General features: G+C 53.2%; 1 protein-coding gene across 1 annotated transcript in view; it reads left to right on the forward strand.

Moving 5' to 3' along the window:
- Positions 1 to 9,441: 9,441 nt before the first annotated feature.
- PAG1 (phosphoprotein membrane anchor with glycosphingolipid microdomains 1) overlaps positions 9,442 to 26,714 on the forward strand; it is an 86,478-nt gene continuing 69,205 nt past the window's right edge. Inside the window, exon 1 of the mRNA XM_084864324.1 lies at positions 9,442 to 9,771. The gene's annotated coding sequence lies outside the window, so the exon portion shown is untranslated. The remainder of the gene's footprint in view (positions 9,772 to 26,714) is intronic.

Here is a 26,714-nt window from a genome sequence, read left to right on the forward strand (position 1 = left end):
GGGAACAGCCGTTCCTGCAGCGTTTGTTCGCAGTGTGGTCGGTCAGGATGTTCGGGGAAACGTGTGGGGAACCAGCCGATCAGGCCACGCTTATCACTGGGTCCCTGAAGTCCTGGGCACCGGGCTGAACCACCTGCACGTCCCCTCCACGTGTTTGAGGGGAGTTGAAAGCTCTTAAAGGGCCTGATCACAGGCTGGCAGTCAGGCGGGTACAGTGACGGCTGCCCCCTGCCTTCATTTGTGTCAACTCCAGACATTCTGTCAGAAATAAAGTAAAAGTTTGGTGGTTGGAAGGGTGAGCATTTGCTTTTGCAGAGTAACATTAAACCAGATCAAATGGAAGGAGATTGTTCTCTCTGTTCCCCCATCTGAAATAAATTGTTGGCTGGCGTCCCCATCGCCATTAGCAAATCCTCCGTCTGCGGCTCTGATTTACAGCCCGAAGAAGACGCCAAGTACGGGGCCAGCGGCAGCCCAGGGGGGATTACACTTTAACCTGCTGGATACGCAGTACAGCCGCTTCCACACTCCTGAGATTTGTTTTTTTAAAATGGTTCTTGTTTCCATTTTAGCCAACTCTTCAAGTCTATTTCTTATCCTTTTTAGGCGTGTGTATCTCACGTTGTTAAATTCTTAACCTTTCCTATCAGTTTAAATAATTCACTGACTCAATCCGTCACGAAGCACTGGGTAACTGTTAGTGTAAGCCCAGGCTGCCTGGGCGATTTAAAAACAGTGACAAGCACCCCTTGCAGAATAGAAACTGACTGAGCTTCAGAGACAGCCTCACCGTCCGGCCTTGTCCACACAGTGGCTGCACCCGGACATGGCCAGCAGCCCTTGGAGCCCGAGGAGGCTGTGGTGAGTGGAGGGACGGGCTTGGACACCCAGGAGGGACGGCTTCTAACCTCAGGTCTGAGCCTCACTTGCTCTGAGGCCTGGGGAAGATGGTGACCCACAGCTTGGCTGTGCCTGCTTGTGATGTAAGGAGATAAAGGAGCACTAAAGGAATGTTCGGGGAGATAAGGCTATTAAATCGGCATGAAATGCAAAGTGCATATCATCATCAATAAGTAGTTATTTATTTGCACATTATTACTTTAACCATAAAACAGGTCATTAGTTCCTGGGTTTTTAGGGCAATTCATTGCGCATTATTTAAAATATGAAGACTTAGAAAATGTGAACTTGACTCCCAGGAGCCGACGGTCCACCTGGCCGATGGGATGCACATCCTAACACCTGTTGATTCCTTCACCGACCATCAATCCATGTTGCAGGCTGACTGATACGGCCGCCTTTTCATCTTGAGGTGGTGATGTCACTTCTGCTCTATGCTAACAACACTGTAAATAAGACAAAAACATGTGTGTGTTCTTAAATTCACCCGATACTGAGTTCTGAAACCAATTTGCTGACACCAACACGGAGTCCTGCAACTCAACTCAATTCTGAAACTAACTACCTGGAGTTTGGGTCAGATCCCACAGGTTAAAGGGCCAGCGCGGACCTCAGGTGCCAGGTGCAGGGGGCCTCAGGCTTCCCGCTGCTTCTGACTTGGCTGCACATTCAGAGTTTCCGGGCCGTCCTGCAGGTTCAGTAATCCCCTGGACTGACTCCCAGAATGTAGGAGGCGCTGTGCGTACGGGGACTGTCTGATGTAAAGAATACAAAGAGGCAGATGAGGATGCCCGCAGGGTGAGTCCAGAAGAGGGCTGAGTGTGGAGCTTCTGTCCCTGAGGGTCAGGCACACACCCGCCCAGCACACGGACATGTCCACCAGCCAGGCAGCCCCCCAGCCTCGGTGTCCTGGGCGATGGGGGTTTCATTACGAAGAGTGATTGATTGAATCATTGGCCCTCTGCCTGACTCAGTCCCCCTCCAGCCTCCTCCCCAGCCTAGAGGCCAGGGCGGGGGGGCCTGAAAGCTCCAACCTCCTCCTCGCGTGGCTGGGTCCCCTCCACATCGCAGCAGCATGAACTCGGGTGCCGTCCAGATTCGTTAGTGAGGAATATCATAAAACACTGCCAGGAACCAGGGTCAGTTGAGGAGCAGTGCCATTCGGATGACAGGGTAGGCATCACAGAGGCTCCCAGGAGGAGAGCCTGAGCAGGGGGCTGGGACCACCAAGGTCACCTTTGTAAATGGGGTGAGGTCTGAAGCAGGCATTCGAGTATGGCTGGTACTTTCAGGACAGAGAGGAGAGAGACGAGTTTGAGATTAAAAAAAACACAAAACAAAACAACAAAGAAAACAGTGAAATGCAAAATTAAGAAAGTACAAAAGGAAATGAAGCAACGAAGAGCAAACCATTGTGAACCAAGTAGGAGATTCAAGGTGGGGGGTATCGAAAGATAAAGCAAGTAGTAATCACTCCCAATTAGCCGAGGCTTCTTTACACAGAAAGTCCAATTTTCACAAGAATTCTAATTGATGTGGACAAAGAGAACTACCACCAGATCGCCTGTCACGGGCTCACAGTGCTGTTAACAACACCCGTTAGAATGGGACTGTCGCTGGTTAAATACTGAACATCCCTTGAATATGTGATTTGGACACAGTATGTCAAAGGAACATAAACAGTGTTTTAAATTGCTCTACAAACCAAAATAAGGTCCCCGGGCCCAGCAGCCCCCTGCACACATAAACAACGCGCCTCTGCTCGGCCTTTCTTTTCCCGCCAGGGAAAGCAGCTCCCCCCGGCTTCAGACAGCTGTGCGAGTGTGACTGACAGACGCCACCCGCCACCCGGAGGGGAGCACCGCCCGCAGATCTCCGCAGCCACATCTGGCTCTGCTCGCCCTCCTTCAGACAGCTGCATTCTCCTCACTTTCCAGAAACAGGAAATGCCACACGCTCCTCCTGGAATCCAGGGCTCCGTATTTCTAAATCCAGCGGCTGCTTTTACAAGAGGTCTTGGCGGGAGGATTTGCTTTATGGCTTTGCCTCTGGGAATTCTTCTCTTTCACGAGTTGCTGTGAAATCGCCAAGGCCCCTGTTTCTCTAGGATGGCGCTCTGGCCCCTCCCCCGGGGGCTGACCCCCACTGCACAAGTAACCTCTCAGATGCCAGGAGCTGTGCTGCTGCTTGCAGCAGGGGCTTAGCCCCCAGCCAAGTGTGTGGAAACTTCACCAACTGGCACTTCCCTGGCCTGGGCCAGCCGCCCTCTCCAGAAAGGGTCCTCCCCCCGGGGGCAGTGGGGAGGGAGAGGGTGCAGCCGAAAGGGAATGCTCTCCTTTGTGGGGGCAGACAGGGTGTGCTGGGGTTCTGGGAGAACGGGATCTGAGAGGATGGGACTGCTGCTGTGGTGATGCCCAAGCCGCGGCGGACCCTGTGCGGGCCAGACCGCAGGCAAAGCCAGAGAGCAAGCCTGTGCTCGCTGTCCCTCCAGGAGGGACGGACGAGAGCAGGAAAGTCCACTTGCTGGAAGTGCCGAGAGGGTGGGACTGGAAGAAGAAGGTGGAGGACCGGGCGGGAAGCGGCAGGAACGCTCTGGCCCTGGCCCTCTCACAGCCTCGCTTCAGCGGCTGCGCACCAGCTTCTCATCTTCCCTCCTCCGACCGGAGTGATTTGTTAGCTGGTGACTGATTTGTGGTTAGTGAAGCAGCTTTCTCAGATGCTTACTTACAACTCAGGTTTGCAAGGATCACATCAGGTGGAAATGATAAAGGTGGGATGAACGGGGCCTGCAGACTCTCCGCCCTCACTGAGCACCGCGGCGGCAGGGCAGCCACGGACCATGGCAGCGACTCAGGTCCAAGTGTGAGGGGTGCAGAGGTCAGGATGACGGGAGTGTGGGCGCACCCACTCCTGTCTGGGACGTGGAGACATCTGCTTAAGCGCGCTCTGCCTTCACTTCTGTAAGCACAGCACTGCTCTCCATCTCTGCCTCCAGGAGAAAGATCTGGACGGGTCACGTCTACGCCTGCCTTCTCCCCGGCAGACGTGTGCGGCCACGGAGGCACATTAGCAAGCTTTGTCTTGATCTCCCCTGAAAGCCTGTGCGATGCGACCTCCGTCCCCAGAGGAGCCCTGAAGTCTCTCTTAAGCCGCCTGCCAGAGGAAAGCGCTCTGGAGCACCACCCTGAGCGTGCTCACTGACAGCGGCGAGAGCACCCGCACACGTCCCGCTGCAGGTCAGTTCGGGGAGAGAGAAAGAAAGCTCCCTGACAAACAACATGTATTAGGGCCCTACTGTGTACTGAGGCTACGTCACTCTGTAATAGTAGGTCATCAGAGCAGCAGCCACGTGATTCCACTGACAGATGGGGATGCTGGGAGAAAGCCAGACCACTGTGTGGTTCCCACTCTGCCCCTGGCCTCCCCCCGCCGCTGCCTTCTGCTAGTGGGCAGCTGGGTTGGGAGGGAGGGGGAGGTGATACATGTAGATTAGTATTGAATGCACATTTATGTAGTCGTTTTTAATCTATTTACAAGGGGTTTGTAATCTATGTATTAATCTCGGATCATTCTTTCCTGTAGATTAAGTCAGACGTGGGAGGAGCCTTCACACTTTAAGAACAGAAAGTGCTAAGCCATGGGCACAGTTTTAACGGCTATTTCTCATCTTGGTCGCAGCCTCCTACTTCTCCCACCCGTCTCAGCGGCTGAGCCCAGGCCCCAGCAGCTCTGCTCTTCGCCAGCAAGGCCACACCTTCCTCCTCAGCCCCAGTCCCGCCTTTTACCCCCAGCCTGCTCTTGCCTCAGCACCACTGGCTTCCAGGCTTGGAGTTACAATGATCACCAGCATAACTTATTTGTAGGATTTTAAACATATTTAGACCCTAGCCGGTTTTGCTCAGTGGATAGAGCATCAGCCTGCAGAATGAAGAGTGCTGGGTTCGATTCCGGTCAAGGGCACACGCCCCGGTTGCAGGCTCCATCCCTAGTAGGGGGAGTGCAAGAGGCAGCCGGTCAATGATTCTCTCTTATCATTGATGTTTCTCCCTCTCTTTCCCTCTTCCTTCCTCTCTGAAATAAATAAAAACATAGTTTTTAAAGAAACATATTTTAGAGCAGGCCTGAAATCCCAGGTCATGTATGATACTGACTGCTCTACGTTCTAAGCAAAGTATGTAGAACAAATGATGCAGAAGTGAGCATTTGCCATGCAGGCACTTTGTCCGTGTCCTGTGCCAGGGCAGGAGAAGTTGGGCTTCCAATGGCGCTCAAAAGCCTCCCAGGAGAAAAAGACAATGCCGACCGTCCCAACCCCACCCTCAGCCCACGACGGGGTTGGTAACGGGGTCCAGGGAAGTTACGGGCAGCTGCAAGTGTTCCAACAAGGCAAACTTTATAGTAGCCATATCCAAATCCAAGCACAACTGTGTGAACATTTATGGTAATTTTTTCCCAGTGAAATCAACCCTCATGTCCCCTCTGTGGTCTCAGCCTTGCCAGCCACCTCGGACTCCCCAGAGTCCTCTTGTCTGGGTTAACCGCAACTATCAACTAGGCAGAGGTTGGAGGATTTCATGTCAAAGAGTCACTCTGAGTGAAATGGATGAAGAAATGTAATTAACAAATAGGGAGAAGTTAGGGGCCAAACTTCTCCACTCAGTGATAAGCCAGTGACAATTAGCAAAAAGAGTTTAATAAAATCTCTGCTAGGCACAGCTTCCTGAATGAGCAGAGAACGGTTCATTGAGTTACTAGCCTCTGTACACTTGAAATTTTATAAAGAAACTAGAAGCCGATGCATGAAATTCAAGCAAGGGGCCCCACCCTCACAGCCCTGGCTTCCTCGGGAAGGTCGTTCAGCTGTCCATTACGCTTTTATTATTATAGAATCTCAGCCAAAGAGCAGGCTTTGCTGACCCATAAGCAATACAAACCACAGAGAGAAAAAAATGTAGCTGTTCTTCCAGACAATATAGCGGCTAATGAGAAACAAATTCAAAACCAGACACAGTCAATATTGACACAGTCAAAATGAATCCAATAGAACACATTTCGTGTGTTTAATGTAAATAATAGTGGCTCAAAATACAACGGCAGTGGGACCTACTAAGTCGCTGTTTATATAATTCAGTCATGGATCTCTTAAAGTCAACATGCAAATGAATTCCTATACTGGACAGATAAATAATCTCCCTGGAGTATCTAGTACCTAAGCAAGCAGGCTCACATCTTCTAAAAGTTCCGGCAGGTCTATTACACTATCTTAGTCTCTAAAAAAATTTTTTCTTATTGAAAACTAATAAAATTCCAGACCCATCTCCCTTGTCTACAGAGATTCTTTAAATTGGGCATTCTTTTTTAAATATATTTAAAAAATATATTTAAAATGGTGGTGCCTCACACAACGAACTTAATTCGTTCCAGGAGCAAGCTTGTTATGCGAAAAGTTCGTTATGTGAAACGCGTTTTCCCATAACAATACATGTTAAAAAAAATAATTCGTTCTGTAGCATAAAATATGCTAAGATGACATAAAAAAATATGCTAAGATGACATATTTTTATTTAGATACATCTAAAAACATAATTTTTTAAAAAAAAAAACACATTTTTTTAATTTTAAGACAGACTAAGAAGAGTCTACCGAATCTTGCACATCTTCATCCATTTTCTGCTTTTTGGCCGATGGTTTCATGAAAAACCTGTCCAAAGTTCGCTGTGCGAGGCGTTCGTTATGCGAGGCACCACTGTATTGATTTTTTTTACAGAGAGGAAGGGAGAGGGACAGAAAGCTAGAAACATTGATGAGAGAGAGACATCGACCAGCTGCCTCCTGCACACCCCCTACTAGAAATGTGCCCGCAACCAAGGTACATGCCCTTGACCGGAATTGAACCTGGGACCCCTCAGTCGGCAGGCCCAGGCTCTATCCACTGAGCCAAACAGGTTTTGGCTAAATTAGGCATTCTTTCACGTGTTTTTACTTTTATAATCATATGGAAGAGCAGAGCTAAAGGAGCGCTGCAGTGGCTGTAGAGATAAAGGTGAGGAGGGCACAGCTTCCCAGCCAACCTCCCGACCTGGGAACTGCACGGAGACAGCCCCCGTTTTCCTCTGGACCCTCCGCCAGGCTGGGGGCAGAGGCCACAGCATGTACCACAAGCACTGACTCCCTCCCGCCTCTCTGCTTCTGCACCGCCGAGGCTGGGAAGAACATTTGGTTCCCATTTACTGTGGCAGCTGTTGGTATGAACACTCCGCAGTGTGAGTCTCCAGGAGGTGGCTGGGAAGGGAGAGCAGAGGAAAGGACGGAGGCCTGAGGTTTCTGTCTGGGCTTTTGGCCCAGCTTTTTGTCTGCATGTTTTGGCTTCTCTGGGCCAGGATTGTACGAGGATGGCGAGGACACCTGACTCGGAGCCTGCCGGAGAAGCCTGTGCGAGGAAGCTGTGGCTGCAGGACCGGATGCTCTCAAAATCACTGTGCCTCCACTTCGTGGGTGCAAATCTAGGGTGAAGACACAAAAGCTCTTCCTCCGTACAAGAAGGAAAGCCTTTCTCACTCAAAATATAGGCACAGCCTTGAAGGATGTGAACAGTAAACGCAGAAACGATCTTCTTTGTAAGACCCGAGCCACTGTTCTCCTTCGTTATAGAAGCCATGCCCAACATCCAGAAGTGCACTCTTGTTCAATTCCACTGTCTGTGCGAGCCAACCAATGTGCAGAGCGATCTTTTTTAAATCTGTAAAATGGGCATAACAACTTTTTAGCTAAGTTGCAAGATGGCTGTGAGACTTCAGTGAGGTGAGGTATGGGGCGGGCCGTGCGTTCATAAGCTCTTGGACCTTGCATTTCACCCTGTGCTGTGAGGAGAAGGCCCAGCCTGGTCCCTGCTTCTCCAAGGTGATTTTCTAGGCTCCAGGCTGAGTCCACGCTTTGTTTCCTCCTCCACCCCCTCCCCCTGCGATGCACACTGCCCCACAGGACAGCCGACAGCCCTACTCCGCCCTCCCCTTCTAACCAGCCTTCTCCTCCAACCGGCTCTCAGCTCCCTTTAATGATTCGTATAATGAATGGGTGTGTTTAATATAACCTATGTTTTCCTAAGCAATGCATAATAGCTGTAGAAGATTCTGGCTAGCCAGATAAAGCATCTGCTGGATGTGGACCTGGCCTAAGTTCCACACCTGGCTCGGCTCTTCTCGCTGCAAAAGCCTATTCTAAGTCCAGGTGGCTGGTCTCCTATCCTGAAGTTTGCTGCCAACAACACCTACAACAGATTCATCCACAATTGAATTCCAGAGCCCCACCTTTGCCCTGAATCTGAAGTACAACCACTGTGGGCAGGGCCTGGTCATGTGCTCCGCATTTTTGCAAAACTACTCAGGTGATTTTCCACAGACCGAGGCTCGGAGGCTCTGCTCTGATTCCAGAGCTCACTTCAGAGCGGGGATGGGCAGTCCCGGCCTCAGTGCGGGTGCGGGCTGAGAGCCTGTGGGGGATGAACACTCGCCCCCGACACCCAGACCCCCTGACCGGAGCCTGCAGCGTAAGCGAATCCCAGGGGGTTCTGCCACATGAACCGTTTCAGATGCTCTGCTGTATCCCCTGGGAAAGTTTACAACCTACCCATACCAGGGCCCACCCAAAGATGGAGGAGGTTGGCCAAGGCCATGGGCTCTCAACAAGCTCCCCAAGCTATCGCTATGGACAGCCAGAACAGAGGGCCGCTGAATTCTAAATTCCAGCTTTTTTCTACTTTGAGTAACTTTTATGTTTCAATTAGAGTTGACCTACAATATTGCATTTGTTTCAGGTGTGCACCCCTGTGATCAGATATTATATAACTTACTAAGTGATGACCTCAATAAATCAAGCACCCACCTGGCACCACACATAGTTATGACAATATTCTTGGCTCTATGCCCTGTGCTGTATTTTACATCCTGTGGTTATTTTGTAGCTACCAACTTGTACTTCTTCACCTTTTCACCCATCCCTAAATTCCAGCTTCTTTTTTTTTTTAATCTTTAGTGTTCAGATTACTACAGATGTTCCTCTCCTTTCCCCCCTCCCGACCCCCCCAGCTCCCTTCCACCCGGTTCCCACCCCACCCCAGGCCCTTCACCCCCACTGTCCCCGTCCCTAGGTGTAAGATCTTGACTTAAATTGGCCTCTGTAGTCTTGCCCAGGCCTGAGGACCACTTAGAGTACTTTTAAGGGACAACAGACTCTGGAGACAAACAAGTTCAAATTCACAGCTTCAAGGTCTGTTTTCCCCTTAAATCTAGGCAAGCAGGCAGGACCCCTTCCCATCCTCGGATCGCCCCGCCCTCCCGGTAGCTCCGCCCCTCTTTGGTAGCCCCTCCCCTCCCTTGTAGCCCCGCCCCCGGTGACGTGCCGCCCGCCCGGTTCATGCGCATTGGCGCCCGCGCCTCCGGCCGCTCCTCCCGGCGCTGTCATTCTCCGCGGCGCGGCGCCCGGTGCGGACTGCGGCGCCCGCGGCCCCTCGCCCGCCCCCCGCCCGCCCCTCGCTCGCCCGGGCCGCCCGGCGAGCACGCGATGTGACCGAGCCTGGCAGCGGGCAGGCGGTCCTGCGAGCAGCAGCCGCGCCTCGGCTTCTGTCCGACCGCGTCCCCCGCGGAGGAGCCGCGATCCCCTCGGAGCAGGAGACGCCGCACACCCGGGGCTCGGAGCGCGCCCCCCGGGCCCGGTGCCGCCGCCGCCGCCGGGCCCCGCGGAGCCGAGGCGGCGGGTGCGGAGCGGGGCGGCCGGCCGCGCAGCCCAGCGCGGTCCCCGGGAAGGCGCCCACTCGCCGCGGCCCCGCGAGTTGACTGCAGTTTCCGAAGTTGGAGGGCGCCGTGCGGAGGCGAGGTCGGTGGTTACCATCTTCGCGGCGTAGGGAGCTGGGGCGGCATCTCTGGTTCGCCCGGCGCCGGCGGGGGAGGTCCGGGTGCCAGCCGCGGGCACACGCGCGGGAGGGCGCGGCGCGGCGGCCGTGCCAGCTGGACACGTGCGGCGCGAGGACAGGTGCTGGCGGGCACCGCGCCCGCCGCCCGGGGCACGTCCCGGCCTCTCCGCGGTGTGTGCGGGGGAGGGGCGCCGAGGCCGGTCCCCTCTGTCCTCAGTCCCGGTCCCGGGAGCCTCCTGTGACATCCCTGGCGCCCTGGGTCCCTGGGGATGGGAGCTCAGCCTCAGGCTTCCCGCGCGCCCCACTTCTCTCCTCCCCTGGGCGGCAGAAGTTCCAGGGTCTCCGGAACAGCCCAGGCTTTTCAGGGGAAGACAACTTGCATGTCAGCCCCGGCGTTTTGTGCTGTGAGGCGATGGCAGGGGCAGTCTGGATTGCATGCACTTTGAGAATGGGAGCGGGTCTGCAGGAGCAGCACACAGATGACACTGGGATTCTCTGACGTCCTCCCTCTTATGTGAGCCTCCGCGGGCCGGCCCTTGCCCCTGCAGCAGCTGTGCCTGCTCTGAGGTCCGGCTGAGAAGGGTTGAATGGAAACCCTGACAGACAGCGAGCGCTCAGGGTGGCGTGTCTTCCCCTGACAGGGAGCGAGCGAGCAGACACCCAGCACATTTTTCAGGGCAGCCCCAGGGATGAGACCGAGTCGTGTTTTAAAACAGCACGCCCTGCCAGAGCCCACCGAGGCCTGGGCACTCCCCTTTGTTTTAGAGAAAGTGGACATGAGTCCTGCCAGGCCAGTGTGCATCTGAAAGTTAAGACTGATAAGTAAGGGCTTAATTATCCTAATAAACAAAGAGCGTGATGTACAGGAAGCTGCCTGTGCACTTGGAAAGATAGACTTTTTTAAACCTTTCTTTCTCATCTCTTCCCTGGAGATTCCTTCTAAGCATCATTGATCTGCATCATTGATGTTTACTGTGTTTGGAGTTGATCAAATTTGTAAAAGGATACGCTGAAGTACCATAGAGTACTGTGGTGACTAAGACAGTGAGTATTAGAAATAAGGAGACTATTCAGATTATTTAATGTAGTAGTCATTAGTTTAACCAAACAGCATTAATACTTCCCTAATATCTATCTATTAATATCTATCTACCTACCCACCTATCTATAGTTTTTTCTTTAATTTGGACTTATAATAATTCTTTAAATAAAAACTCATGGGTACATTTTAATGTAAGACTTATTTGGGTAATCTGTAGAAAAAGAAGCACACTTATTTATGGTATTCCAGCATAGAACAAGATGAACTAGTTATAGGTGCCTCATTTAAAAACATTTAGTTTCTTTGAAGAGTTCTAAGAAAATATACAAAATGTTACTATTTCAAAGGTTGAAAAGTTGGTCTAGTCAATACACCGTGGTTGTGAGACCACCCATGGCTTATCTCTGAAAGAGAGGCACCGGGATTGGGGTCCCGGGCAGGCCGACCCCCACAGCACCCGCATTGTGATGGGGAGGACGGAGCGGGGCGGGTACCTACACCCTGTGCCTCAGAGTCCTTGTCTGTGAAACGGGATGACAGCAGCTCCTCCCTCATTGACGTGGGTGAGGATTCGGTGCGTTACAGACGTGAAGCTGTTGAACCAGTGTCTGGCCCATGAAACTGGTAGAGCGGTTCGTCTTCAGAGAGGAAATGGGCACCTGGACGGCACTGAGTGACAGCTGACGCAGGTGAACAGTCAGTGTGTAACCAGGGGAGGTATAAGCATTTAATACACACCTCCTGGGGATGCAGACCGGCTGGGGCCTGACGCCCCGTCTCCCACAATTCTCCTCCGAGGAGGTGATTCCATGTCCGCTTTAGAGATGGGGAAACGGAAGCTCAGGAGGCCAAGCAGTAGAACTCAGAGTGGGGATCTTAGCCCGCGTCTCGTCGTTCAAACCCTGTTGTTCTAAAGCTGCTGCCTCAACTCCCCCAGTGCTGCCTCCATCGCCCCTTCTCCATCCTCGCAAGAACATAGTGAAATAAGTGCAATATTACCTTCAGTTTACAGAGGAGGACATTGAGGCTGCACATTAAAGTATGCAAAGTGCTGCCGAAACCGGTTTGGCTCAGTGGATAGAGCGTCGGCCTGCGGACTGGAAGGTCCCAGGTTCGATTCCGGTCAAGGGCATCCTGTCAGGGGCATGTACCTTGGTTGCTGCGGACACATCCCCAGTAGGGGGTGTGCAAGAGGCAGCTCATTGATGATTCTCATCGATGTTTCTAACTCTATCCCTCTCTCTTCCTCTCTGTAAAAAAATCAATAAAATATATTTTAAAAAAATAAAGTATGCAAAGTGCTAAACAGCAATCACAGTCTCGTTCTCCGCGACGGGATCTTTGCTGTTATCCTAATTAATATTTAGTAACTCGCCCCTCACAGGTGAGCACAGTGCCAGCAGGTGCGGGGTGCTCCCTGCAGCGTGGAGTGACTCTGTGGCTTTTTACTTCCTTCTCGGTCTGTGGGGCAAGTCGAGAAAAGAAAACGGCTATGAGGCTGCAACTCACGGCGGCGGATGGGGCCCTGGCTGGTTTCCTGCCTGCAGCTGGCTTCCTGGCTGCGCGGGTCCAGGTGGGCTAACCCGCGATGGAAGCAGCAGTGCACCCACAGCCATGTCTCCAGGCAGACCGAGAGCCTGGCATGGTGCCGCGCACAGTGCCGCCCGCTGTGCCGTGTGTTCAGAACGGCGGTGGCCGGGCCCCCCTTCAATAAGCTTTCTCTCGGCCTCTGCACCTGGCCTGGGAGCAGCGGCAGGCCCCAGGGAGCACTGAGGTGTCGGAACTGGTCACAGCCCGCGGGCCGTCCCCCCTGCGCGCCGGCGGCTGGGCCAGCTGGGCAGCCCGTGCTCCGTGGCTTTCTCCCGTGACCATCGCATCCTACACGATGTTCTGGCGCTCGGTAGACCCTGCCTCTCTTTGCTAGGCATGGGCATGAATTGCTGTACGAGGCACATGGCATCAGACCCCTCTCAGGCTGATCTAGTATTAATGACCCCTCGGAGCTGATGCCACCCACCCCTGGGGCTACTTCCAGGAGGCTCCCAGCGGCTTTCTCTGCCAAAAACCAGAACGCCGAGCGGTGGCTGCAGGGGGCGATACGGTGTCACAGGCTTGAAAGCAGCTAAGATAAGGTGACCAGACGTCCCCGCTTTTGGCGGGGCAATCCCGATTTTCAACAATTTGTCCCGCATCCCGCGGCGTTTTAAAAAAGTCCCTTTTTTTAAGCTAAGGGAGTAGCCCTCACACGTTCTCATCACAAGAACAGAGACGCTGTCCCTGCGTGGATGTTAGTTACCTAGACTTGTGGTGGTGGTGCCTTCTCAGCAGATACAAGATCGAAACATCAGGTTGCCTGCCTGAGATTAATATACGTATAATAAAATACCAGTTATATCTCAATATAAAATAAAAGACAAGCTCTGTGGGAGGGAGCTCAGGGGAGGCCTCCGTGTGCTGGGGCCGCAGAGCCGCAGGGGCGCCCAGGACCCAGGCTGATGCCGCCGAGGCCCACAGCTCTCTGCTCGCCCCTTCTTTCCGGAGTTCGCATCCCCTTTTCCTCGGTCAGACTGAGGTTCAGAGGCTCCCCTGTTCCGGGTGGTTCTGCAGTGAAATCTCCCCGCCCCCTGGGTCACTGCAGCCGGACCCACACTGATGCTCAACCAGCTCCTCCGAATGTCCGTGCAGCTCTGTGCTCTTTCTGGTCTGGTCCTCTCCTTGCTGGCTTCTCTGGGGCCCCCCCAAGACCCTCACTCACTCTCCCCGGCACCGCTTCCTCTGGCGTCCGCATGGACCGGAGCGCCGGCTGCTCTTCGCGTGGACAACCATGCACACCTTGCTCACTCTCTCCCCCACCACCTATGACTCTGAATTGTCTGCATCTGAGCTCAGGGAGTCGGGAGCTGACATCCCTGAGACAGCTCTGTGCCGGGGTGTGTGTGGGGGTGTGTGGTGTGTGTGTGGGGGTGTGGATGGGGGGTGCTGTATACAGGTTTCTGATCATACAGGCAAGCCGTTCCTGTGCCCATGGCAGCCGTCCCTCAGGCCGGGCACTGTGAGCCTGAGAGCACAGGGTGGGATGGGGCAGGCAGCTCTGAAGGTGACTTACTGCCACCTGTCCAGGCCTCCCCGGCTGTGCCCGGATAGGAACGGGAGTGGCCGCTGACATGGGACTCACCCGCCGGCTGTCCTGCTGAGAACTCTGCTTCAGCATTCACTTTAAAAATTAATTCTCAGAGTGAACCTTGCATAGCAGTTACTTTATTGTCCTCTTTCGCAAAAGTGGAAACTGAGGCCCAGAAAGGTCAGCTCACGTGTGCAAGTCACACTAGTGGGTGTGGAGCTGAGGGCGGAGTCGGGACTGTCCCAGAGCCCTGGGCCCCTTACACAGCATCTGCTGCCTCCGTGAACTGTTCCCGGGTGTCCTGAGTTGTGCTTCTGAGTGGTCCCACACTGTCTCAGTCCCTGCATTCCCTGGGGCAGGGCTGTGCCCGCCGGCCTGCCCACGCCAGCAGCTGGCACTGGCTGTCATTGCCCGTCTCCGTGGAGAAAGCGTTTAAGCTCAGAGAAGAGCCCAGCGGTGCGGGTTGTGAAACGGGAAGCACGGAGCCCGTGGCCGGTCCCGGGACACCCCGAGGGCCACGTTAACTTCGCCGTGTATCTGGGTTTGCGTCATCCTCCTTATGGGAAAGGAGAAGTGCAGAGGCCTGAGATTTTCTCCAGTGACTGAAGAAAGGGGGGTTAGGTCGCCACCAGCAGTGTCGTGAGGCATCCCGGGAGACCCAGGCCGTTGCCGTAAATGAGCGCCCGTGTCCGGCAGGTAAGGCTCAGGGTGTGGCCGGGACGGGAGCCTCAGACCTGGGCAGCGGTGCCCCCTCTGACCACAGGCAGACACAGAGTCTGAAACCCACTGGAAATGCTCTCAAAACCCAGCCCTGAGCTCCACACCCAACTTTTATTTTGATTTTGCTCAGGAGCCAATATTCATTCAGTAAGTGATTCTTATCCCAGGGTTTGAGCTACTGTTGCTTGATTGTTATCCTATGTTAGCGTATCTTGTCCTGCCTCCTGCACTCGCCCTCCTCGGTGCTTTTAGGACTGCAGAGTGACTGCTTAGGGGAAATCCGTATTCTAATTGTGGGCTGCACTCAGGAAGGCTGGCCTACTGGGAGCCTTTTCCGTGAAATGCAGAGCCCTGGGAACCTTATGGAGTAGCCGAGTTTTTTTTAAAAAAATGTTCTATTTCATCAGCAGCAGCTTTGCACGTTCCTCTCTGATCAGCCGCGTTCTCGGGCGTCTGGTCCCGCCGTGTTCGTGACGGGATTACCACGTTCACTCCCTGGGCTCCATCCAGCCCTTCTCCCCACAGTGCTCCCCCGCGTGCCCGCTGGTCACCGCTGCCCACACTGCCGGTGCCCTGACGGGCAGCTCCGCTGTAAGTCAGTCAGCACAGCCGCACACCAATCTGTTTCATTAACAAAGACTCCAGTCTGGGCCATGGCTGCCCTCAGGACACCGCCACCTCCGTGTCCCCTGTGGGAGCTGCGAGCCGAGGGCCTGGCTGTTCTCCCCACACCTCCACCTGCCCAGGGGCGGCCTCTGCTCCCTCCTGTCCTCAGCCCCCCGCCCGCAGTGCTGGGCGAACCAGGGGGAGTGCAGTGTCCTTTCTGCCCGCACCAGGTCCCTACCCACCTGGCAGGTCTGCCACGGGCCTGCTGCTGGGCGAGGCGGCCTCAGACAGGAAGGTCTTCCCCTGGAGGGGAAGAGAGCAGAGCCGGGTGGGCACCAGGGCGGGAAGTGCTGGCTCCGCAGGGTCCCTGGCCCCAAGGGGCTCTCCCTGAGGCCTGGGGGTGCTGAGGGTGGAAGGTGGGTCGGAGGGGAGGGGAGGGGAGGGGTGCAGGCAGCGATGGGAGCGGCTGGCTGGCGGGCACTGTTCTTACCCAGGGGGCGAGTGCAGTGGCGGGAAGGTGCCAGAGAGGGCGCTGACGGGACGGCTGGTCCATGGGGCTGATGCTCCAGGCTGGAGGTGCAGAGCGAGGCTGCAGCCACCTCAGGAAGGGGCGTCGATGGTTGTCCTTCTAGAACCGTCACGCTGGGTGTTTGGTAGAGAATGGGGTTGGGGGTGGGGGGTGCGGAAGAGAGAAGCCTGCGGGAAGCTGTTGAATCCCATGCAGGGTTAAGGTCTGAACTCACACTGGAGGGTGGGAAAGGGAGAGGGAGGTGGCCATTTTCGGGGGAACCCCAGGCCTCTACCTTGAGGGTTAGACGGACAGAGGGGCCCTGGGTCCTGGAGGCAGACACAGAGGCGGCCCGGTTCGCAGGGGAAGATGGTGAATTCACCTGCTGATGTGTGGACGCCCCGTGAGCCGGGCCGTGGCACAGCCTGTGGCTCTGGCACTCAGGACCCAGGCCGAGCGGAAACGGGGCGCTTGGGGTGCTGCTGAGAGGTGCCGGGGAGCACGCGTGGCGAAAGGACATGGGACGGTCACGTTCACTGAGGGGGCTCTGCCAGGAGCGGGGATGCGGAGCAGGGGCCGAGGAGAGCGGCTCCAGGCTGGAAGCCGGCGCCGGGAGGGCGGGGGTGGAGTGACAGGCCGGGCACAGGGGAGATCTGGCTGCTCCCTCACGGGGGATGGCTGTTTCTCTGGTGGCTTTCCGTGCCTGAGACCGTGTGGAAGGAGGGAGGGAGGGGGGACAGGAAAGGAGTGAGCAACACCGTCATGAGTGGAGGGCCATCCTGGGACTCAAGCTGCTTATAGGACAGAATTGCCATTTCTTGTTTTTTACACTCATTTTTTCTCTCTCACGGAGAAAAGCAGGCACTTGGTAAACAGGGTAGAATGCAGGCGTCACCTCCTCAGGTCCCCACGTGCTTGGTTCTCCGAAGCCGGCACATCTCCCTGCACGCATGCATGTGCCTGGAGAGGAGTATTTGACAGTTTACGGAAACCAGGCTTTCCCCAGGCCACAGCGTCCGAGGAGGTTTGGACCTTGGAACCAATCCCTTTGTAGTTACTAGTGCGCGTCTTGGCCCATTGGTGTATCGGGTGTAGATGGAGTGCAGTTTCCTATCGTTTTCACTGCCTTAAAAAGCGGCCTTGTGATGTTACAGACAGACTGCGCATGGGCTGAGTTCTGGTTCACACCGTGCCTCTCGGTCCTGGCCCACCCTGTCCTTTCATGGGACCCAGGGAGCTGAGGGGGGTTCAGGGGACTGCACAGAGACTCAGCGGAGCGGCCGAGCTCCTGGGACCCCCGACAGACATGAGACTTCGCGTGCGGGGTCTTGCCACCCCACCGCAAGGCCTGTGTCTGCCTGAACACCAGGGAGTGGAATATTTCAGAGACTTTTTGATGGGTCTGCTCGGAGCATCAGCATCTACCTGTGACAGGCCACAGGTTACTTATGCAAATGTCTGTGATTAAGTCAGACGGGGGGGGGGGGGGGGGGACCATCTTCTCACAAATGAGCATCTTATTTTTGTCATTATCTTAAAAGCTTTTTTTAAAAAAGCATCTGAGTTATCAAATAAAAGGATTGCATATTCTGAACTGCAAAATTACCGCAGCTAAACTTGCTATTTGTGCTACAGGGAAATTGATTTTTTAGTTGTGATGGGTGCGTGAGAAGCATGCTGTGTGCAAGTATGTGTGTGCGTGCATGTGAAATAAAAACCAGCCCCGTCAAGTTGAATCTATCGGCTCTCCTTTTATGATATTATTCTCCAATTCTCCAAATACATTAAATGGTGGAGCTTGCTTTATCTTGCCAAACCAGCTATCATGTTACCCACTTAATGCCAACGAGTTCAAGCAGTTGCCTTTTTCTTAAGCAGTGCAAAGCGATACAGGGCAAATCGGGAGGGTTTATTTTAGTTTTATAACTTGTGTTTGGCTCCCGATATTCTATAATTATGATTTAAGTAACATTGCTACTGTTGAAGCAGAGATTAGCTGTTCATATACAGTAGTATTAGAAGCATGAAATGTAACTTGAGTTTTATGACTGAAAAGCTTATGATGCTACATTTTATTTATTTTAAGTTCATCTTTTGCTTCTTTATTTTTATGTTATATTTATTTCACACACAAAAAATACCCGAGAGCCTTACTAACTGGCGGTTTCCGGATGAAAGCAATTTCTAGTGAGTGGCAACATGCTGGTACCCAGCGCCTATCCTTGCACCTCAATTTCAAGCTTCGTGGCGCCAATTATGCATTTTAGCTTCATTAGGAAAATTTGAACCCACAAGGGCTTATGCATTTGTGACATTCAGTGGTTTGGCTTTTTGTTATTAGTGCTGACTTTTTAAAGTAATCACACATTTTTTACAGTTTTTTGAAAATGTTAGCGGACCATCCGAGTTGTAGTAATTACTACATTTACATGTGGTATAGTGTGGTGGCCTCGCGCCGTGTGGCTGGGAGATCACAATATAGGTGTATGCAATTGAAATAACAATATAAAGTAATGTGGTATTTTAGATATGATTTGGATTTATAATAATATGTGAAGAAACTCCAATGAAGTGAAATGAAAATTAATTTGGTCATTTCATGCCTCATGTGTCCCCATTTCACACAAAAGCAAACATGAGCATCCAGGGCTTCGTGGTGTTCGGTGGAGGCTCACTGTGCTGACATTCCTCTCAAGATGAGTACCTGAGCTGCGTTTCCTGCTAACCTGTCCTCGAGTGTGTATTTTAATATTATGTGGTAGGAGTTCTCACTTTCTAAAAAGATTAATTAAATGGCCCTTTTTCTTCCTATTGGAGCTTATTCAGACATTTTTGTGGTGTGTGTACTTGACACGAGAGGATGTCTAAATTAGTCTTCTAATTTGAATATCATAATTATGTGTGCAGTGAGGGCTTGATTGACTAGGGAGCCTTTGCGTTTTAGCTCTTAGTGGATTTGGGAATTACATGCTTCGTATTTCAGAGTCCAAAGCCTGCTTCTGTTTACCGATAGGCACACGGAGACAAATGCAATCATTTTAACAAAAAGAATTTAAAAAGATATGCTCCCTTTTCCAGGGTTAGGAGTTGGCACATAGCTGTCTACTGAAGTGTTTTCTTCCATGTAACAGATCGGTAAGAAATGTAGAAATCCCCGGAAGCTAGCATGGTGTCGCTTGCAGTGCCCAAATGGTTGGTGTTGAGATTAGAAATATATGCCTTTGTTTTTAAATTTTTTTATTATTTTTAAAATATATTTTTATTGATTTCAGAGAGGAAGGGAGAGGGAGAAAGAGATGGAAACATCAATGATGAGAGAGAATCATTGACCGACAGCCTCCTTCATGCCCCCTCCTGGGAATTTAGCCCCCAACCCAAGCATGTGCCCTTGACTGGAGTCGAACCCAGGACTCTTTAGTCTGCAGGCTGATGCTCTATGCACTGAGCCAAACCAGCTAGGGCTACTCCTTTGTTTTTCTAAATAAAAAATAAAGATGCTTTGGAGTAAAGTATTATGAATCTTGATAGACATTTAGACATCTGGATAGTGCCAAGAATATGTTCTCTTTGCTTTATTATATGACTGCAGGCCCAGTGCATGAATTCATGCATGGAAGGTCCCTCGCAGCTGCCAGCTGGGGTTGCTGCCACCAGCTGGGTCGGGACTGGCCAGGGGGAGGGGCCGCAGTCTGTTGACCGGCTGGCCCCACCCCCTAGCTGAACTCCTGGTTGATCTCCCAGTTGAGGGGACAATTGGCATATTAGGCTTTTATTATATAGAATAGTCACTCTGCCCAAAATATACTTCTTGAACTTTAACCTCAGTGTGAAATGCTCAATATCGCCAAAGTAGAATTGAAACCAACACTATGGAGTCTTGGGGAAAGCATGCAATATGGGTAACCACCTTTCAGGCTCTGGGCTGGGGCGTCTGAAACAGGGTTGCTTAACTCGATGGCTGCAGGGGAAAACGAAACGCTGAAGTGTTCAACGGACGCTGAGCGTAATGCTTTCTGCCTCCACAGTCATCCTTAACCTTCCCAGTGGGCCGGGTTATTTGCTCACAGTAGCAGGTCAGGAACTGAATTATTAGAGAGCTTTTCTTTTAACAAATATTCAATAGCATTTTCCGGCTTGTCCTCCGGGATGCAACTCATAACAACAGCCCAGTGTTCCCTCTGCTGTCTGGCAGCCCCTGGCTGCTTGGCACGGGGCCCCACCTTCTCTTATGTATTTCCCCAGCTCCTCTCGCCCTCACCGTGGTCAGCCTTGGCGAGAACGGGCTTTGTGCATGTTCACAGTGACAAGGAGAAGGAACCGTTTCTCCCTGCAGCTCTCCCTGTCACGTGCCAAGGCCTGTGGTCACAGAGTCACCCCTCTCTAGTCATATGCTTTCCCTTTCCCGGGAGCGGAACAAGGCCTCGCTGAGATGTGCGCCCACCAGTTAGGTTCCATCTGCCTTACACTCTCTGCAGAGCTGTGGTTCTCAGCCAGGGCGACTGTGCCCCAGGGATGCGGGGCCCTGTCTGCAGGCATCTTTGGGGGTCACAGCTGGGGAGGGGGGTCAGCTGGCAACCAGTGGGGGAGGCAGGGGTGCTGCTTTCATTCTGTGCACAGAACAGCCCCCAGGGAAGAGGCGGCCCCCAGGGCTGAGGGTGAGAAGCCTGACCCAGAAGGCAGGGAATGCCGGGTACGTTTGCTGTCTACTGTTTAAGTAAATGGCGATACGACAGGTGACCCTGGTGAGGAAATCATTGCATTCGATGCATTTGCTTATTGAATGCCTACTAGGTCCTGAATCCACAATAGTGAAGTCTGTGGCATAACCCCAGAGCCCAGGAGTTTGCACTCTCTGCAAGATGACTGGAAAATCAAATACTGCTGCTTGGTACAATAAACCCTTTGAGAATTCAGCTTTTAGAAAGATAACAGGTAATTAGAGGGCCTGCATGGTGTGTTACATAGAAATCACTGATATTTCATTGGCTAGACAGGGGGGAATATCTGAAAGAAATCATGCGCTCTGTTTAGATGTGATATTAGTCATTTGCGGGTGAAATTGCTCATTTTTCTTGTAATCATTAATCGGTCCCATCTCTTGCCCACCACCTCATTTCCAATGGTATTAATTTGAAATGTCAGGAAAATACCAGGCGGTGTTGACAACTAGGCACTACTTCAGAAATTTAGGATATTCATTTCTTGTAACATCTTCATTGAGGTATAATTTACATGCCATGGGTCTCCCGCTTTAAGTGTATAATTCCATCTGTCTCACACTCTCTTTAGAGCTGTGGTTCTAATGTGATTTTTAGTAAACGTACAGAACTGTGGAACTATCAGCACAATCCAGCCACAGGATTTTCCCCCCAAAAGATCCGCTGTACCCATGTGTGATGCCCACAGGCAGCCTGGCCACACTGACTCTCCTGTCTTTTTCTCCTTTATGCCTACACTAGAGGAATGGTGCACAAAATTCGTGCACGGTGGTGGTGGTGGTGGTGGTGGTGGGCGGAATCCCTCAGCCCAGCCTGCATCCTCTTGTAATCTGGGACCCCTCTGGGATTTCGGGCCTAAGCCAGCAGTCGGACATCCCTCTCGCAATCCAGATGCTGCATGCACCAGTGACCAAACGTTTCATGCAGGTGATAGGCATCTTGCTGTTGTGTGGGCAGCTGCATTATTTTGCCCTGATTATAAAAAGTAGTGCCTAACACGATCCTTCTGGGGCAGTAGTACCATCTTCCCCATCTTATGGGTGAAAAAAACTGAAGCAGAGAAGTTAAGTAATTGGCTTTGTCACACAGGTGTACGTGTCAGAATCAGGGCTGACCCCAAAGTGTGCAAGCCAGAGTCCATGCATGTCATTGCTGCATCATCCTATTTTTTCAGTGTTAGAGTAGCCTTGCCGATTTTAATTGTTTAATCTAAGAGACTGTTCCCATTAGAGGGTAAGGCCCCTAGGCCTGGCTGGTGATCAGGACCCAGGCGGGATGATTGGGGGTCCCAGCTGGCACCTGCCTTGGCTGGTGGCCTGGGGTTACCCACTGGCCGGCCCCGGCCCCGGCCCCTGCCAGTAGTCAGTGTGCATCATAGCGACCGGTCATTCTGCCATTCGGTCGATTTGCTTATTAGGGTTTTATTATATAGAATTTCTGTCACTATAGATCTGCCTTTTAGAAAACCTGTGGACATTTCATTTGGAACATTTAATTTTTACGCTTAAATGTAGTTAGCTACCTTCTTTCTGAAGCTCAGCACCACGGCCACATTTGCCATGCAGCCGGTGCCACAGCCACGCTGCGGTGAGGCGTGGGCACCGGGAGCTGCTGGGGCCACAGGATGGGTCAGCAGAACGCGAAGAGGAGGGAGGCCACGGGGTTACGGCAGCATCGGGGCCACGTTTCGTGTGCGGCACAGGAAACTCATTCTCTGCTTTGTCTTGTTTTGTTGCCGATGAATCTGTGCGCGGAGATAAACTTACAGGAACGAGTGAGAAGCAGAGGCCGGGCGAACGCCTGCCTGATGTGGGGAGAGAACAGACGATTAAAGCCAGAGCGTTTTCCTGTCTGGGGATTGTGCCAGCTCAGCAGCCCTTCAGTCAAAGCAAACCCTTTGGGCCAAATGTCTGGGAATTCAGCTCAGAAAGGTGATAGGTGTGCTCACTGGACATTCAGGAACACTCCCGCGGGTTCAGGGAACAGCCGTTTCTGTGGCGAAGGAGATGAACACTCATATTTGATTGGACAGAAAAAGACCAAATAACCTCATGTCCGTTCAGGTCTGTTTTTTGGAGCAAATTTATTTGCTATCAAAGGAACGAAGAAACTCTGTTTTCAGGAAGTTTTGCATTTCAAAATTGTGGATAAAGGTTTGTGAGCCTGTTTATCCCAAGATATTTCATTTCTAATAATTGTGCCATCCTCTTCCTGGCTCCTGTCCTCTGCCCTCCAGCCTCCTCTGCCTCTCCTCACCTCCCCACTCCCCCTACACACTTCATACAACGTAGCCATCGATCACTTGTCTTTCTTTCACATCATTCACTTCCCATCCGACTTCACAAACGCCAGGCCTGCTGTCCCATCTGGGTGGAGGAGGCAGTGTGGTTGATGGCCCCGGCCCCATGCCCTGTGGTTGTGGTTTCACCTGCTCACCTCCTCCGGCCCCGAGGCCCAGGGCCCCCAGAGATGGAAATAGTTTTGTTGGGTCAAAAAGATGTCCTGAAGCCCAGCTGGTGTGGCTCAGTGGCTGAGCATCATCCCATGTGCCAGGAGGTCACCAGTTTGATTGCCAGTTGGGAGCACATGCCCGGTTTTGATCCCTAGTAGGGGGAGTGCAGGAGGCAGCTGATTGATATTTCTCTCCCATCAATGTTTCTCTCTCTCTCTCCATCTCTCTAAAATCAATAAAAATATATTTAAAAAAATTAAAATAAAAGAAGGTGCCCTTGAAGAAAACTCCTACGGTAGCGATGGTAACCCCAAACACGTGTGTGATAACCTATACACCCATCTCACAAAACCATGGGCTGTGAGACTGAGCAGCTACGGGAAGAGATAAGAACCCAGGCAGAGAATCCATGAGAGTAAAGTCTCTTGAGATGAAGATATTTAGAATTCAATAAAGATAAGGACATGCAGAAAACAGCACCGGCTCACAAATTAGAAGCAGGACACCCATCAAAGCAAGGCGTTTCAGACTTGTTCCAAACGGTTAAAGAAAGTCGGCATGATTGCCTTCTATAATCTGCCCAGTGGTAATTCAGCAAGCCTCCTTAGTCCTCGCCATACATTTCACCTCCCGGTTAAGTTTCAGATTCCTTGGCGGCACTCCGCAGACTAACTGGGGTCACGGGTGTTCGCTGGTTTCCACACACTCCGAAGCAGCTACACACCCATCGAGAAGGGGAATGCATGTTTCAGCCACGTGTGGGGTTCGCTTTTGCGTGCATGTGGGCGCTCACGCTCTTGGACACTGTTCCTCAGGCAGAACACAGACAGGTCGGAGACCACGTGCCCCCAGGGAGACACTGTGTCTGCAGATTGCAGGGAGCTGCAGAGCACATTGTGGCACCAGCGTCCGAGGAAAAGGGTGCACTTACAGGGACCCCAAGAAGTGCCATCGCAGGCTGGGACCTCGCCAAGGCCCTGAGAATTCCTAAAGAGCGTGAGCCGGAAGTCACCAAGTGCAGGGGTGGGGGTTCGGATGCTTTAACGGGCACCTGGGTGCCGGTCCTGGGGCGACACTAAAAGTTCTTAATTGCTTCAAGGGGGACACCAACATTTCTGTCTAAAGACGTTGACCTGTTGCCATGGCTGTGGAAATCCAGGCCTTCATCTCGGGAGTCCAGGCCCCCTCCTGCCCCAGCCGCAGCGACAGTGCCCTCTCGGGTCTCCCAGCCTCCTCGCAAGCCTCGTTCTCTCTCCCAGCTCCCAGCTTGAAAGACGTGTGCTCGCCTTCTCTTGGCTTTGCACCTGTCTCCTCTCGACCAGTGTCTTCCTGAGTGTGCAGACATTTCTGCTCGTGACCACGTTTCCTGCTGACAGCCCACGGGGCCTCCCCGTGGCAGTGTACGTTCCTTCTCGTTTCCAGAGCCCCCACCCTCCGTGCCCTGCTGGTGTTTCCCTCTGTGGGGGATAGGGGACCCTTCATCCCTGTCCCCTGGGTCTCTCTCCCTCTGTCTCTCCAGCTGCCTTCCCAGCCCGGTTCTCCATCCTGGCCCGTGAGCCCCTCCTGGCAGTGTGGATCCACAGTGACGCCAAGGCCCGCCCCCGCAACTGTGACTGACGTGCTCTGGGGGCCTCGGCCTTCATGGTTTTTGAAAACTTCCCGGCGATGCAGAGCCACCGGTGTAGAGGTCATGACCCCTGTCCGCCATCTGCCGTGTAGACAGCGTGTCCTTGGGGAAGGAGGCAGAGGGAAATCAGAAGAGGAAGGTGGGAAGAGATTGGGCAGCTTCCTCATCCCTCTGTTTGCTTCTGTCAGTGGCACCGACACCCACTCGCTGGCGTGGCACCCTCTCCCCTGTGGCCTGGGCTCCCATCCGTAGGTCCCAGGTGGTCACGGTGGCCCTGTGCCCCCTCAGACGTACTTCTGTCGGGAGGGTCACGGCTGGGGAGCCATGCTCCTCTCTGTGGGCCGCCAGCCTGCGTGGAAACGGGAAGATCTCCTGCAGAGTCAGAAAGCCCCTGTGGCTCCCGTGTCTTAGGAGTGAACATGGCCTTTCGCTCAAATCCACGAATGCTCACTTCTGCCGGCTCTTCTGCTCCGAACGGAAGTTCAGTTTTGTTCCATAAAGGGAGCGGTGAGCCACAGTGGAAAACCCATACACAGGGGACAGACTTGGCCTCCCAGGTCTCCCTGGATCTCCCTTTGCTTGTTTGCTTGTTTCCATGGAGAAGTGAAGAGTGTTAGGGTAGCTTTCCCCATCGCCCACAGACCTAGGAAACCGTGCGAGGCCTCACAGGAAGTTAGGGTGCTTTCAGCGGCCGTGAATTATTTATTCCTTAAGAGCCTCTTGAACCAAGAGCTGCAGAAATGGCGTTGAGGAGGTGGCGGGCGGTTGGGAGGGAAAAGCACCCGGATAATTAGAAATCTTATTTAAAAGCTGCCTGAGAACACATGTGCTTGTCCTCCTCTGCAAGTGCGAGGAAGGTCCGGCTTTATTTTCTTCTTTGGCTTTATTGATAGGACACTGGGTGGATTAACCCGGAAGCCTTCATTCCCTCGGAGGGTGAGTGCTGTGGGCCTGACATCTAGGCAGCGGCTGGTGTCCGCTGGTGAGGGCACGGGGACAGAATGCGCAGGCTGCGCTGGGTCCCCCACGCTGGGGTCCCGGCTCCGGGGGCAGCAGGCTCGCAGGGTCCTCGGCCTCTGCCCTTGTGCGCAGAGGGCTGTCCCTGCTCTTCACCTCGGTGCGCGTGGTCTCGGTGTCCGGTCTCCCTCCCCTGAGGACACCTGTCGCCGTGAATGAGGGCCCACTTTGCCTATATGACCCCTCTCCAAGTTCCCTCCCAGCCTGACATGAATGAATTTTGACAAAAAGGTTTCAGCTCTTACACTCCCTCCCCCTAGGGCAGTGGTCGGCAAACTGCAGCTCGAGAGCCACATGCGGCTCTTGGGCCCCTTGCGGCTCATCCACAAAACACCATGTGCGGTGTATACACACATGGCGATTGAAACTTCATGGCCCATGCGCAGAAGTTGGTCTTTGGCTATGGAAATAAATGTCAATCGTCGTACTGTGGATATTTGGTCTGTTGACCAATGAGTTTGCCGACCACTGGGCTAGGGACTATGTAGGGGGAAGAGCATGAAAAAAGGGAGAGAAGAAACTCTCCCAGAGCGGTTGTCCTCCGCCCTGCGCGGCCACCCTCTGTCCGTCCCTGCGGGAGGCCCAGGAGGATGGGGCGGGGCACGGGTGGCATCACCCAGGCGCCAGCCCCGCACTGGCCTCAGCTGGGAGGTGCCTGACTTGCATGGAGTGCTGTTTGGATGAGCTTCTTGGATGGGGGGAGGCGGGGCAGTAGGGGCAACAAGGGAGAGGGGGTGTCCCCTGAACCCAATGTCCCAGGGCAGGGGATCACTGCTTCCCGGGGAGATTCTTACCTGCAGCTCCCATGGCCTCCATGGGTTGTGTGTCCAGGGGTCACAGCTGTGGCTTCCCGGACTCCATGGGGCTGCGTGTCCAGGGGTCACAGCTGTGGCTTCCCGGCCTCAATGGGGCTGCGTGTCCAGGCGGCAGCTGTGCACCAGTTCCCAGGCCTCCATGGGGCTGCGTGTCCAGGGTTCACTGCTCTGGCCTCCATGGGTTGTATGTCCAGGGGGCGGCTGTGCACCGGTTCCCAGGCCGGTGCTTTATTACTTGGTGCCGACAGTCAGTCTCATCCCTCCGTTGATGTGTTCGGGG

The sequence above is a fragment of the Pipistrellus hanaki genome (genome assembly GCF_964339955.1).
Source record: "Pipistrellus hanaki genome assembly, chromosome: 17".
Lineage (NCBI taxonomy): Eukaryota > Metazoa > Chordata > Mammalia > Chiroptera > Vespertilionidae > Pipistrellus > Pipistrellus hanaki.